General features: G+C 37.9%; 1 pseudogene; it reads left to right on the top strand.

Moving 5' to 3' along the window:
• Positions 1 to 1,884: 1,884 nt before the first annotated feature.
• Positions 1,885 to 2,962, top strand: LOC150007319 (glyceraldehyde-3-phosphate dehydrogenase pseudogene; annotated as a pseudogene).
• The last annotated feature ends 11,537 nt before the right edge of the window (positions 2,963 to 14,499 follow it).

The following is a 14,499-nucleotide window of genomic DNA, read 5'->3' as shown; positions in this document are numbered from 1 at the left end:
GACTTGGGGGGGGATGCTGGGGGAGGGAGATACTGGGTGGAGGGGAGTAAAGGGGAAAAAATTGGAACTACTGTAACAGCATAATCAATAAAATATATTAAAAAAAAAAGATTATAAGTGATCATTTTTTACCTTGTTGTGTTTATGCAAATGAACAGGATAAATTAAAAATGGACTTAATGCAGTCTCTTTAATGACAAGGAGGGTAATCTTAGGGAGAAAAATTGTGATTCCAGGAAAAATCACAATGCTCAGTAGTAGACTATAAAGTAGTGCAGCTAACCGTCTTTAAAATTTATCTTCATTTAAAGTTTGTTTTGATTTGATTAAACTATGTCTGTGGTATTATCAAAGATGTTTAACTTACAGGCAAGAAGAATGTCAAATGCCTTGCAACTGGATGTCTTTCCAATAAGACAGTCCTATATATTTAGAGACTTGTTTGTGGGTTATGTTACAGAAATTAACATGTGTTTTCTGTTTTCAAAGGGCATAAGCCTATGATCTCATTATCTGAGTGATTGTCTGTATGTATAGGCCTCACTTAATCCTGTCTTCAGTGCTGCCTCCTGAGACTCAATACTTTGGCTGAACTAAGTGTCTGGGCTGGTGAAGAATGGGGTGGTCTGTGGGCTTCACTTTAAAACTGGTTTCTCTTCTGTCCTAATGGCTTGGACAGAAAGAGCCCAGAGGCCTGAGAGGGGCAGAAACCTAAAATATTTCCCTCAGCCCAAACTAAGTATAATGGGCAAAAGGGTTTTGGACAGGTGAGATGTATCTGGCATACCTTCCTCCAAAGAAGCCCTTCTTTTCCCTAATGTGGGACATTGAAAAATTAATTCCTGCCTTTTGTCATCTAGTGGTTACGGATTGAATGATGTCTTTTAACCCTGTTGCCAAATCTGTTGCCCCCAGAATACAACAAGGATGCCAGCCTGTTAAACCAAGCATGCCATTGTCTGGGGACAGCCAACTAACCTGGAGTCTGCACGATCCTTCCCCATGTGGGAAGGCCACCCTCCCCTCCACACCCCCACTCTTATTAGGGATTTCTGGACCCAGGGGTAGGTAGGACGACGACCATGTCCAGCTTGAAGCAGCTAGAGGAGCTCAAGACCTTTGCCCATCGTCCTTTATAAGATTATAAAGTGTCTTAAGTCTGAGAGGGAGGGATTGTTATTTTTTATTGTTAAAATAATTAATTATTTTTTTTTAAGAAGAAAAAGAATATATGAAAGGGTGAGGCAGGAGAGCTTGTATGTATGACACATGGGCATGGACTTGGGGGGGGGATTGTTGGGGGAGGGTGGTGCTGGGCAGAGGGCAGCAAAGGGGAAAAAATTGGAACTATTGTAACAATATAATCAATAAAATATACTTAAAAATAAAATAAAATAAAATATGCCAAGAAGGTAGGTTCAAGTGTTCTCACAACAACAACAACAAAAAAAGTGGTAACTTATGATTTCACTTATATGTGGAATCTAAAAATAAATAAATAAATGAACAAACAAAATAGAATTAAATTCAGAGATAGAGAACAAACTGATGGTTGCCAGAGGTTTGGGGGTTTTAGCAGGCTGGATGAAAAAGCTGAAAGTGATTAAGAAGTAAAAATTGCCAATTATAGTCTGCAAGCCAAGTGTCGCTGGTTCGATTTCCCAGTCAGAGCGCATAACTAGGTTGCATGTCAGGTCCCCAGTTGGGGGCGTGAGTGAGAGGCAACCACACAGTGATGTGTCTCTCCCACTCTTTCTCCTTTCCCCTCTCTCTAAAAATAATAAATAAATAAATAAATAAATAAATAAATAAACAAACAAAAAAATTTTGATTGCCAATTATAAAAATGGTCATGAGGGTTCTCTGCCCCTTCAGTTCAACGGACTGCTGCGTTTTCCTGTGCAGTGCCAGCCTCAACCCTGAGACACGATGGTGAAGGTCGGGGTGAACGGATTTGGCCGTATTGGGCGCCTGGCCACCAGGGCTGCTTTTTACTCTGGCAAAGTGGATATTGTCGCCATCAATGACCCCTTCATTGACCTCAACTACATGATCTACATGTTCCAGTATGATTCTACTCATGGCAAGTTCAAAGGCACAGTCAAGGCTGAGAACGAGAAGCTTGTTGTCAATGGAAAGTCCATCACCATCTTCCACGAGCAAGATCCCACCAACATCAAATGGGGTGATGCTGGTGCTGAATATGTTGTGGAGTCCACTGGGGTCTTCACTATCATGGAGAAGGCTGGGGCTCACTTGAAGGGTGGAACCAAGAGGGTCATCATCTCTGCCCCTTCTGCTGACACCCCCATGTTTGTGATGGGTGTGAACCAAGACAAGTATGACAACTCCATGAAGATTGTCAGCAATGCCTCCTGCACCACCAACTGCTTGACCCCCCTGGCCAAGGTCATCCATGACAACTTTGGTATCGTGGAGGGGCTCATGACCACCGTCCATGCCATCACTGCCACCCAGAAGACCATGGATGGCCCCTCTGGGAAGCTGTGGCGTGATGGCCGAGAGGCTTCCCAGAACATCATCCCTGCTTCTACTGGCGCTGCCAAGGCTGTGGGCAAGGTCATCCCTGAGCTGAATGGGAAGCTCACTGGTATGGCTTTCCGTGTCCCCACCCCCAGTGTGTCGGTTGTGGATCTGACCTGTCACCTGGAGAAAGCTGCCAAATACGATGACATCAAGAAGGTAGTGAAGCAGGCATCAGAGGGCCCCCTCAAGGATATCCTGGGCTATACTGAGGACCAGGTTGTCTCCTGCGACTTTAACAGTGACACCAACTCCTCCACCTTTGATGCTGGGGATGGCATTGCCCTCAATGACCACTTTGTCAAGCTCATTTCCTGGTATGACAATGAATTTGGCTACAGCAACAGGGTGGTGGACCTTATGGTCCACATGGCCACCAAGGAGTAAGAGCCCCCTGTACCACCAGCCCCAGAGACAGGAAGAGAGGCCCTCAGCTCCTGGGGAATCCTTGCCCCAAACTGATCCCCCAACATACTGAGAATCTTCTGACCTCTAGTTTCCATCCTAGACCCCCTAAAGAGGGGAGGGGCTTAGGGAGCCCTACCTTGTCATGCACCATCAATAAAGTTCACTGTACCCAGCAAAAAAAAAAAAAAAAAAAAAAAAAAGTCATGAGGATGTAAAGTACAGCATAAGGAATATTGTCAATAATACTATAATAACTCTGTATGGTGCCAGAGGATACTACCAGGTGATCATTTCATAAGGTATATAATGTTGAATGATTATGTTTACACCTGAAATGAATATTGTATATCAACTTTAAGTGGGAAATAAATTAAATTTTTTAATGATAACTATATGAGGTGATGAATATGTTAACTATCTTGATTATGATAATTTAACAATATGCATATATCAAAGCATCACATTAAATATGCACAGTTATATGCCTTAAGTATTTACATTTGTGCACCTTAAAAATATACAATTTTTATTTGTCAATCATACTTCAATAAAGTTGGGGGAAATTCTTTTTTTTAAAAGGTCAGACCTCTCCAATTATTCAAAGTAGAATTTGTACATTAAAGTAAATGAAAATAATCGGAAGCTTTATCAATCTTCATAAAGCCCAGCCCTTATTCTGTACTTCCCCTACCAAATGTCAGCAATAGTTCCTACCAAAATTAGTTCTAATTTCTAGTCTTGCATTTGACACTCAACACAATTTTATACAATCTGCCTTTCTAGGCTTATCCAGACAAGCACCTGGAACAAATCATTCTAGAAGGTGCACTTAGGTGCCATATTCTATCCTCAAATCTCTAAACCAGTAACTTTGCAGCTTGAAATGATCATTCTACTCTTTAATTGTGTAGTAGCTTTGCAACTCCAGCAAAGGATAAAGATAATTAGAGAGATGATTTAAAAAATTAATCAATCACATAATATTAAATCGGGGGTGGGGAGGCTTAAGTACTGGTGTTAAGTTTTGTGATCATTGTACTACTTTTTGTTTATTTTGTTTCCTAAGATTTTTTAAAACACTAAACGTAAGTTGATATAGCAAGTATGTGAGGTTTACAAGCTTGATTTATAATACTTATGAGATGAACCTACTATAAATTTATAAGATAGATGGATATATCCTGCACATAAAAGTAGTGTGTTATGTAAAAGCACATGTTAAAATGTGCAAATAAAAGGGATTTTTCATATTAAGAACTTAATAAATTTTTCTAATGATTACATAATATTAACAATACTTAACAATAGAGACTCACCTAATTATATTCACTTTCTTCTTTAAGTCAAAACCCAGATTTTTTGTATTAATTGTTACACTACAAACACTCAGTGAAAATGTCAACTTTGATCAAGAACTGCATCTAATCAATCTAAAAAGCTAGCAGGCCTCATTTCCTAGAAATGTATCAAACTCATTTTATGGAAGGCAGATGATTTGCACAAAGATATTTGCCAAGTTTAGCACTCAATCAGAACTCACAGTTTTTATTTTTGAACTAAGCTTAATTCTTTGATGTTATAGTTTGGCAACCCTTGGCTGAGTTAGGACTTCTTAATTTCTGAACCAGACCCCAAAATGGCCAAATTTAAACAATTAGGAAGAAGCTTATCATTCCTAGATTACATAGCTTGGAAAAAAAAACCTTCAAGGATTTTAAGTGGATATTAAACCTTTGACAACTCTGAAAATTCTGTCAGGTGAATGAAATAATAAAAATTCCATTTCTCCTTTAGGAGGAAGAGCACTTGGTTAAAACTTTGGATTTTATCTCATCCTGATCATTTGAAAAATTGAAATACTCCCCTAGAATCTGGGTTCATCATCAAGCCTGTGCTATTTAGAAAGAAATATCTTATTTGAGAAATGGGACTGAAATATTCCCTTTCCTATGTAATAGAGATGGAAAAATTGTTCTAAAAGTAGGAGACATTCTTTAATTTTAGCTTAGTTTACCATAGGGTTTCTCATAAGTGAAATGTGTGTAGCTATGCTATTCCTCTTTTTTTCCATGGCTTCAGTGCATCTCTCTCCAGCCACTCCTCTTTACCACTGCACTGTGATATTACTCATCAATGCATTTCATGGAGCACTTTGTCCTAAATTATATTCCTGCAGGTGCCAATTATAAAGGAAACAAACCCTCATCTAAGCCTCTCTGTCACACCACCTCTCTTAGGATGTCACTCTTTGGCTATCCAAACACTATTATCTAAACATTTCTGACCTCACATGAAATATACAAACTTTCTTATTCACATCTGATTCCAACTTTCGCTCATATCCTAAATGTAAGATACTACCATAAAATTTTTACGTCTTCCTTATAATTCCAGTTACTTTACAATTCCAACTTTAATGGAAATGAAGACTAACTGTTCCCCTGTTACATTAACAGTACCTTTAAAATCCAGAAATCCACTCAGTCTACTGAGCAGATACTTGTTGATGGGCAGTAGGTGGAAGGAAGAAAGGACAATTGAGTCAATGGACTAGGCAAGTCGAAATAAAAGTCACAGGGAAGAATATGAAAAACATTTGAGTCAGGATATTTAGATATGGAAACACCAAATGACAATACTAGATTCAAAAGCAAAATGTGAGAAATAAATGTCAGCCTCATACAGAGACCTCCAAAGCACCCAAAGGTTGCCTAGGAAGGGCAATGCAGCTCATTCACATCTGTTCTGCATTCCATATGTTGTCAATGAAACAAACCATGCAGGTGTCTTTACTTAGCTAGAATTCACCATAAAAAAAAATTGTTTGGTATTCTCTTTTTATTCATTCTCCTCATATTTCTTGCTCATGAAAATTGGCTTTCTATGATTACTATTTCAACTAGCTAAAGCTCTTGCCTCCCAGATTCACTGTTGGAAACTATACTAGTCTCTTCTTCTGGAAATCACCCAAAAACAATAAGGAGAATGAGAAACAGAAAGTTAAGCTCCACTTTTAATAAAATTCATAAATTTTTATAATTCCAAAACATAATACATGAAGATGGGCTGCCAAATGCACTCAAGGTCAAACAGAGGTAGAAAAGGACACCCAAAGAGGAAGTATTCAGCTAAAGTTCTCAAACAAAGTTGTCAGAACACAGGTCTCCAAGGCAACCTAAGAGAGGTGTGTAGGCTGTATCAAGAAAGAACAGGGAAGGTAAAAGTAAACCAGGAATCAATCACTCATAAATACTATATTTTTAGGAATTTTTTAGGAAGTAAGGTATTATGGGCAGTGCTGTGGCTGACAATCTCAGGTGGCTGGAAAGATAAAAGTTAAAAAAATTTACCCATGTAACCATGTATCATAAAGTCACAAGAATTTTACTTGTAATAGAAATTTTCTACAAGCTTGAAAAATTCCCTAACCCCTCTTTCATATAAACCTCCTATAATATGTGGTGCAGAAAGGACTCTATTGGTTTAAGGATAAATAGAGAAAAAAACAAAAAGGAATCACTGAATAAACTTCAGCACAATACCACCAAAATATCGTGTGTGTGTGTGCATGTAATGGGGGGGGGCAGCACAGGGAGAGATGGAAAACAAACAGAGAAGAATATATAAATATACACAGACACGAACAATGGTGTGGTGATAGTCAGAGAGAAAGAGGGGTGGGAGAGGTGGAAGAAGCCAAAGGGGGAATAAATGGGGATGGAGAGACTTTACTTTGGGCAATGGGCACACAATGCCAGTATGCATATGATGCTTTGCTGAGTTGTGCACTTGAAACCTGTATAGTTTTGTTAACCAATGTCACCCCAATAAAACCAACTTTTTTAAAAAAACGGCAAAGAATACTGACAGGAAAAATATTTTCATGGAACAGATAAAAGCAAAATTTAAAACTTAACAAATTAACTGCTTCTGTAAATCACAATCTCAAAGCAAAGGTGCAGAGTTCAAGAAGACAATCCTTATCAAAATCTCAATGACTTTTTCCAGAAATTGAAAAATCCATCCTAAAAACCATATGGACTCTCAAGGAACCCTGAATAGCCAAAAGAATCTTGAAAAAGAAGGACAAAGTTGAAGGTCTTACAGTTCCTAATTTCAAAACTTACTACAAAGCTATGGTACTGGCATAAATAGAGAAATACAGATCAATTTTTTAAAAATACAGAAAGCCCAAGAATAAACCCTCACATGTTTAATCAAATGATCTCAACAAATGTACCAAGACCAGTCAATAAGGAAAGGTGTCTTTTCAATAAATGGTGTTGAAAAAACTGGGTATCCACATGCAAAAGCATAAAGTTGGACTCTACATCACAATCCAAAATTTACTCAAAATGGATCAAATATTTAAATGTAAGAACTAAAATTCTTAGAAGAACAAGTAAGGAGAAAACTTTATGACATTGAATTTGGCAATAACTTCTTGGATATGGTACCGAAAGCACAGGCAACAAAAGCAAAAAATAGATGATATGAGCTACATCAAAATTAAAAATTTTGTGCATCAAACAACACTATGAACAATGTGAAAAGGCAACACAGAGAACGGGAGAAGATATTTGCAAATCAGATATCTGATAAGGGATTGATACCTAGTTTATAATAAGAATACCTACAACTCAACAACAGCAACAACAAAAAAATTAAAGTCAATACTTAAATACACATTTCTTCAAAGAAGATATGCAAATGGCCAATAAGCTCATGAAAAGATGCTCAGCATCATTAATCATTAGGGAAAAACAAATCAAAATCAGAATATGATTCACTTCACACGTATTTGGATAGCTGTTATCAAAATAACAGAAAATAACATGTGTCAGCAAGGAAATAGAGATAAGTATTGCTGGTGGAAATGTAAAATGGCAAAACCACTATGGAAAATACAGAATGGGGCAAAAGTAGCTTTACAGTTGTTCATATGGAAAATAATATAATAACTGAGAAACAATAATACAAGAATAAGCTCTGTGCTTCACATACTCACAACTATAAACCCTATAACATGGCAATTTCTCAAAAATTAAACATAAGATTCTCATAGGATCCAGCAATTCCACTTCTGGTTATTTACAAAAAAGAAGAGAAAGTAAGGACTCAAAACGATATTTGTATACCCATGTTCATAACAGCATTATTCACAATAGCCAAAATATGGAAGCAATTCAAGTGTTTATCAATAAATAAATGAATGAACCAAGTGTAGTTTACATATTCAAGGAAATATTAGCCTTTAAAGTGAAGGAAATTCTGACACATGCTACAACATGAATAAATCTTGAAGACTTTATGCTAAGTGAAATAGGCAAGTCACAAAAGGACATATACTGTTGATTCCACTTATATATGAGTTACCTAGAGTAATAAAATTCATAGAGAAAGAAGGAATAGTGGTTGCCAGAGATGAGGGGGAAAGAAGAGTGGGAAACTGTTGTTTAATGGGTAGTGTTTCTATTTAGAAAGATGAAAAAAGTTCTGAAGATGGATGGTGATAATGGTGACATTACAGTGTAAGTGTACTTAAAGCCACTGAACTGTACACTTTAAAAATGGTTAAAATGGTAAATTTTGTGTTATGCATATTTTACCACAATAAAAGAGTGACTAGTTATAAATGAAAAGCTCAATAAATTAAGCAAAGGAAGAGGGGTCTGTCAATGCCAAGGGCAGAGTTACAAATGATCCTAGAAAATGGATTAGAAAAGGCAGTGACTGGTACAACGGAAAGAACTAAGAATCTCTATTTCTCATCTCTGCTACTCTCTAGCATCTACCTCATTCTTCCCTCTCACTGAAGTCCTAGTTCATATCTCCTCAGTTTGGGAGAACAGCCAATTGTCGAGAATCTCTTGGACTGAGAGGTTTTAGAGGGACATATTGGCCCATATTTGCCCAATTGTCTGTGAAAACAGACATGTTGTACGAACCTGGCCACCCCCACTATAATCACTGGGAGGAGGGAAGTCGGGACAAGGGATGGAGAGTTACAAAGGGGAAATACTGTGAGCTGAGCAGGCAACTGCATGATGTCTACTGCAAGTTCAAATACATACTTAGCTTTTCCCATTTTCTCAAATTTCTATTTTTCTCTCCCTATCTCTTGCTCCTACTACCCACTGATCCACTCATTCATGCCTAAAGTAAAATGTTTTGTACTGGTGATGAATTCAGCTGTACAGATCTCTTTCAGCAAGGGTTTTGCCCCACTCTCTGCAGCTTGAAGCAACTCATTTGACTAATACAGTACTCTTAGGGATGACCTTATTTGCATTTTCAGAGCACTGTCTGGATGTAATACTTTATTTCTCTGTGCCATTAACAAGTATTTTAAGGCAGGCACCTTTCTACACCCCTCAAATCATGGCATGCAGAAAAAGTGACATTGGAAAGTGAGTTTGGATCAGTTGTGTTTGACAAACAATTCATAAGAATAATTATAGAGAAAATTTTATAAATTTAAAATTATATATGCATATATATAATTTTTTTTTAAATTATAGTGCTGTATAAATTGCATTAGTATAGTAAAAGAATAAGACTTAAAGTAGTAAAACATATATCATTAGCTTAACTACAAAAAAAAAAAAGGTTTCCATAGAGAAAGAAACTCAAACAACACAAATAGCTTAGAGGACAGAGTCTGAGCAAATCAAAGCCAGATGATAAAAGTTGAATACCAAAGAAAGAAAGAATGGTGCACAGATGGCTGAAGAACATAATAGAATCAGCAAAACAACATTCAGGAACACAGAGACCAAATTTTTACTGCTCATAATTTTTCAGGAAACCAACTTATTGAAAAGATGTCTGTCCTAAACTATAAGCCAGCAAACTAGGATACTGATATAACTCAATGGTTAAGAATGTGGACAATGGAATCATAGTATTGGGTTCAAATAAGTACTTACCCCATTTGGTTGCTAGGTGTATTAAGAGATTATACATGTAAAACCCTCACATTACATTTAGTAAGTACTGTTTCAGCAAATAGTAGCTGTATATTCGAAATAGAGAGAATGACATCCTAGGTCACATTATTCGTAAGTTAATACCAGAGTGATTTTATCATCAAACTCCTGTTTTTAGTCTTGATTGCTGTCCTCAAACTAAAGTAACTTTCATGCATGTGATCACACCAGGACCTAAGGAATTGTGGGTAAAATCTGCAAGATTTAACCTAGATCCATAGGATTCTATGGAAATCTAGTGAATGGTTACAGGTGGTAGGATGGAGTAGTAGTTAGGAGTACACACTCTGGAAATAGACTGTTAGGATTTGAGTCCAGGCTCTCCACCTCCTATTATGTGATATATATTCTTAACTTCATTTCATCACATATTCATCTGTAATATTGCAGCTATCTTATATGCATTTGGAAAGTTTACCCAGCATAAAACATGTAAACAACCTAGAACAATACTGGGCACACAGGAACCAAGCAACCAACATTAGCTAGTTCCACAAAAGACATATGCTGGCCACAGACAGAGAGCAGGATGGATGTTATGAAAGAGCCACTGACAATGTCATACAATGATTTTCCTTTTACACAGGAACACATGGAGTCAATAACCTCTAATCATTAAGTAATTGTCATCAGCATCTTGGCATTCCTTTCCCACGAGATAAACTGCACTGAGGAGGAGAAAATGGAACAACTTCTCAGTGCCCCTTTGTTTGGTACTGAGATGGCTTTTTCCTTTCATGTCTAATTAATAATATAGAGGACTTTGCCACTTGGTATACTGTATAAAGGTAGAGGGTAATATTCTATGTTCCCTGGCCCACCATTTCTTTCCCAAAGAAGCAATAAAAGGAGTCTCTCTCTCTCTCTCTCTCTCTCTCTCTCTCTGTCTGTCTGTCTTCTCTGTGTCTCTCTCTCTCTGTCTCTGTCTCTCTCTCTCTCTGTCTCTCTCTCTCTGTCTCTCTCTCTTGCTCTCTCTCTCTCCTCTGAAGTACTCATCTTGTTGCACCCACAGGGCTTAGCAGTAGGGTGCAAGAGATCCTTTTTGTGTCTACCCCTTTAATCAATGAGCCACACATTTGAGGTCTCAGTGTCCTTGAAAGAATTCCACCTTCAACACAGGCCTGAAGACTATACAATTAATATATAATATTGTTTAGTATTGTCTTGGTGAAAAATAAAGAGGGCAAAAGCTTATGTCCTGGTGGTATAGATAAATATGGCTCACCTCATTGCACAACATCAAAATTACAACTAAACTATAGAACAATCATCATTCAGAACAACCAGAAATAGAGCTGAATGGAAGTCCTACAATGATGGAATTAAAAATGAAACTACATTAAGACTGGTAGGAGGGGCAGACAAGTGGATCAGGCTGGTCCCACAACCACATGTGGTGGATAAAAATCAGGAGAGAGATCTCAGGAGTGAAGGGTCCCAACCCCAAACTAGGGTCCCCAGCCCAGAGTTCCAGTACCAGGAAGATAAGTCCCCATTACTTCTATTGTAAAAACCAGTGGGGATTGAGGCTGTGAAAGACAGAAAGTGCTGGTGTCTCTAATAGTTCCTCTTAAACGGCCCACGCACAGACTTACTTGGACTCATTCCCTTTGATCTCCAGCATGGGGACAGCATATTGAAAGGCATCAGAGACATACAGAAAAGAAATGATATGTCTGGCACGAGGGCAAGAGCTGGGGGGCAGCTTTCTCCCAGACAGAAGTACTGGAAGAAGCCACTGTTCCTTTTCTGAACCCTCCCCCAAGAGCCACAGAGTTGGCAGGTGGGCACCATATCTGAGATTTCATCAACCTGGCTCACACTGTTTGCCCCACCCTGGTGATTCCCTGAGGTTTGGGACCTACCCAAGCTCTTTCCAGTGGCTTTTCCTTGTGAATTGCTTATCTTGGCACATGGTTAAGATTTTCCTAAATTCTCTCAAACAAGCAGCATCTGGCTTCAGCAAGTCCCACACCTCTCACTAAATTGTCCCAGGCTTCACACTAGCAGTAGCTGGTTTTGGTTCACAACTTGGCCTTTCCTTGGCATCCCCAAGCCCATCACAAGTAGCAGCCATCTTCAGATCATTTTGTAGCTTATACTGTGTGACTCTGGACAGGACATAGTTGGTGGCTGCCCTTCAATGTGCCAACAGTAATCAAGGCTCAACTACAACAGAAGGGTATACACACCCCACACAGCGATGCATCTTGAATACCCAGCTTGGGTCATAGGGGAGGCTGTGCCACTGGACCCTACAGGACACCTACTACATTAGACCACACTACCAAGTCTGGGAAACGTAGTATCTCTAACTAATACATATAAACAAACAGAGGGAGGCTGCCAAATTAAGGAGGCAAAGGATCATGGCCCAAATGAAAAAAAAAAAAGTCAAAACTTCAGAAAAAGAACTAAACAAAATGGAGATAAACAATCTATCATATGCATAGTTCAAAACACTGGCTATAATGATATTCAAAGAACTTTGTAAAGACCTCAACAGCATTAAAAAAAAAGGTTCAGTCAGAATGTAAGGATACACTAACTGAAATAAAGAACAATTTACAGGGAATCAACAGTAGAACGAATGACACCAAGGATCAAATCAGCAATTTGGAATATGAGGAAGCAAAAGACAACCATTCTGAACAGCAAGAAGAACAAAGAATCCAAAAAATGAGGATAGTGTAAAGAACCTCTAGGACAACTTCAAGCATTTCAACATTTACATCACTGTGGGTACCAGAAGGAGAAGAGAAAGAGCATGAAATTGGAAGTCTGTTTTAAAAATTGACAGAAAACTTCCCTAAATTGGTGAAGGAAATAGACATACAAGTCCAGGAAATGCAGAGAATCCCAAACAAAATGAACCTAAAGAGGTCCACACAGAAACACACCATAATTAAAATGCCAAAGGCTAAAGACAAAGAGAGAATCTTAAAAGCAGCAAGAGAAAAGTAGTTAGTTACCTATGAGGCAGTTCCCATAAGACTGTCAGTTGATTTCTCAAAAGAAACTTTGCAGGCTACAAGGTATGGGCAAGAAATAATCAAAGTGATGAAAAGCAAAGACCTACAACCAGAATTACCCTACCCAGAAAACCTATCATTTGGGACAAATAAAGAGCTTCCCAGACAAGAAAAAGCTAAAGGAGTTCATCACCACCAAACCAGTATTATATGAAATGTTCAAGAGTTTTCTTTAAGAAGAAGATCAAAAATTTGAACAATAAAATGGCAATAAATACAGATCTATCAATGATTGATTCTAAAAACAAAATAAACAAACAGAACAGAAACAAAATAATAGCTACAAGAACATTTTGTTGGTTGCCAGATGGGAGGGTATTAGGGGGATGGGGAAAAGAGGAATAGTGATTAAAAAGGACACATTGGTAGTTACAGACTAGCCATGGGCATGTAAAGTACAGCATAGTCCATAGAGTAGCCAAAGAACACATATTCATGACCCATGGACACAGACAATGGTATAGGGATTGCCTGAGGGAGTGGAGAGGGGAGCAAAGGGGAAAAAATTAGGACAACTATAGTAGCATAAACAATAAAATATAATTTTAAAAAAGAAAAAGAAAATAAAAAACTAGCAGAGACCTTTTTTATCATTTTTTATTGAATTTATTGGGGTGACATTGGTTAATAAAATTATATAGGTTTGAGGTACACAACTCTATAATACCTCATCTGTATGTTATATTGTGTGCTCATCACCCTGAATCAAGTCTTCTTCCATCACCATTTATCTCCTCTTTTCCTTCTACATCCTCCCAACCCCATTTCCCTCTGCTAACCACCATGCTCTTGTCTGTGTCTATGAGCAGAGCTTTTTTTTTGCTTAATCCCTTTACCTCTTTCACCCAGACCCACAGTCCCCTCCCCTCTAACAGCTGTCAATCTGTTCTCTGTATCTAGATTGTTTGTTAGTTTATTTTGTTCACTAGATTCCACATATAAGTAAAATTATGTGGTACTTGTCTTCTTCTGACTGGCTTATTTAATTTAGCATAATAACCTCCAGGTCCATCTATGCTGTTGCAAAAGACAAGAGTTCCTTCTTTTTTAGGCCTAGTAGTATTCCATTGCGTAAATGTACCACAGCTTTTTTATCTACATCACACTCTAAAGTTTTTGCCCAGCAAAGGAAATCATCAACAAAATGAAAAGACAACTCACTGAATGAGAGAACATATTTGTCAATGATACATCTAATAAGGAGTTAGTATCCAAATGTTATAAAGAACTTATACAACTCAACACCAAAAAACGAACAATCTAATTAAAAATGGGCAAAGGATGACTTGAATAGACACTTTTTCAAAGAGGAAATACAGATGGCCAATAGACATAAAAATATGTTTAATGTCACTAATAATCAGAGAAATGCAAATTAAAACCACAATGAGATATCACACCTGTCAGAATGGCGCTCATCAATAAATCAACAAACAAGTGCTGGTGAGGATGTGGAGAAAGGGGAACACATTGGCACTGTTGGTGGGAATGCAGATTGGTGAACCCACTGTGGAAAGCAATATGGA

Source organism: Furipterus horrens, unplaced genomic scaffold, assembly GCF_987537825.1.
Source record: "Furipterus horrens unplaced genomic scaffold, mFurHor1.1.pri manual_scaffold_6, whole genome shotgun sequence".
NCBI lineage: Eukaryota > Metazoa > Chordata > Mammalia > Chiroptera > Furipteridae > Furipterus > Furipterus horrens.
Note: the sequence above shows the minus strand (reverse complement) of the source record. Positions and strands in the feature narration are given on the sequence as shown.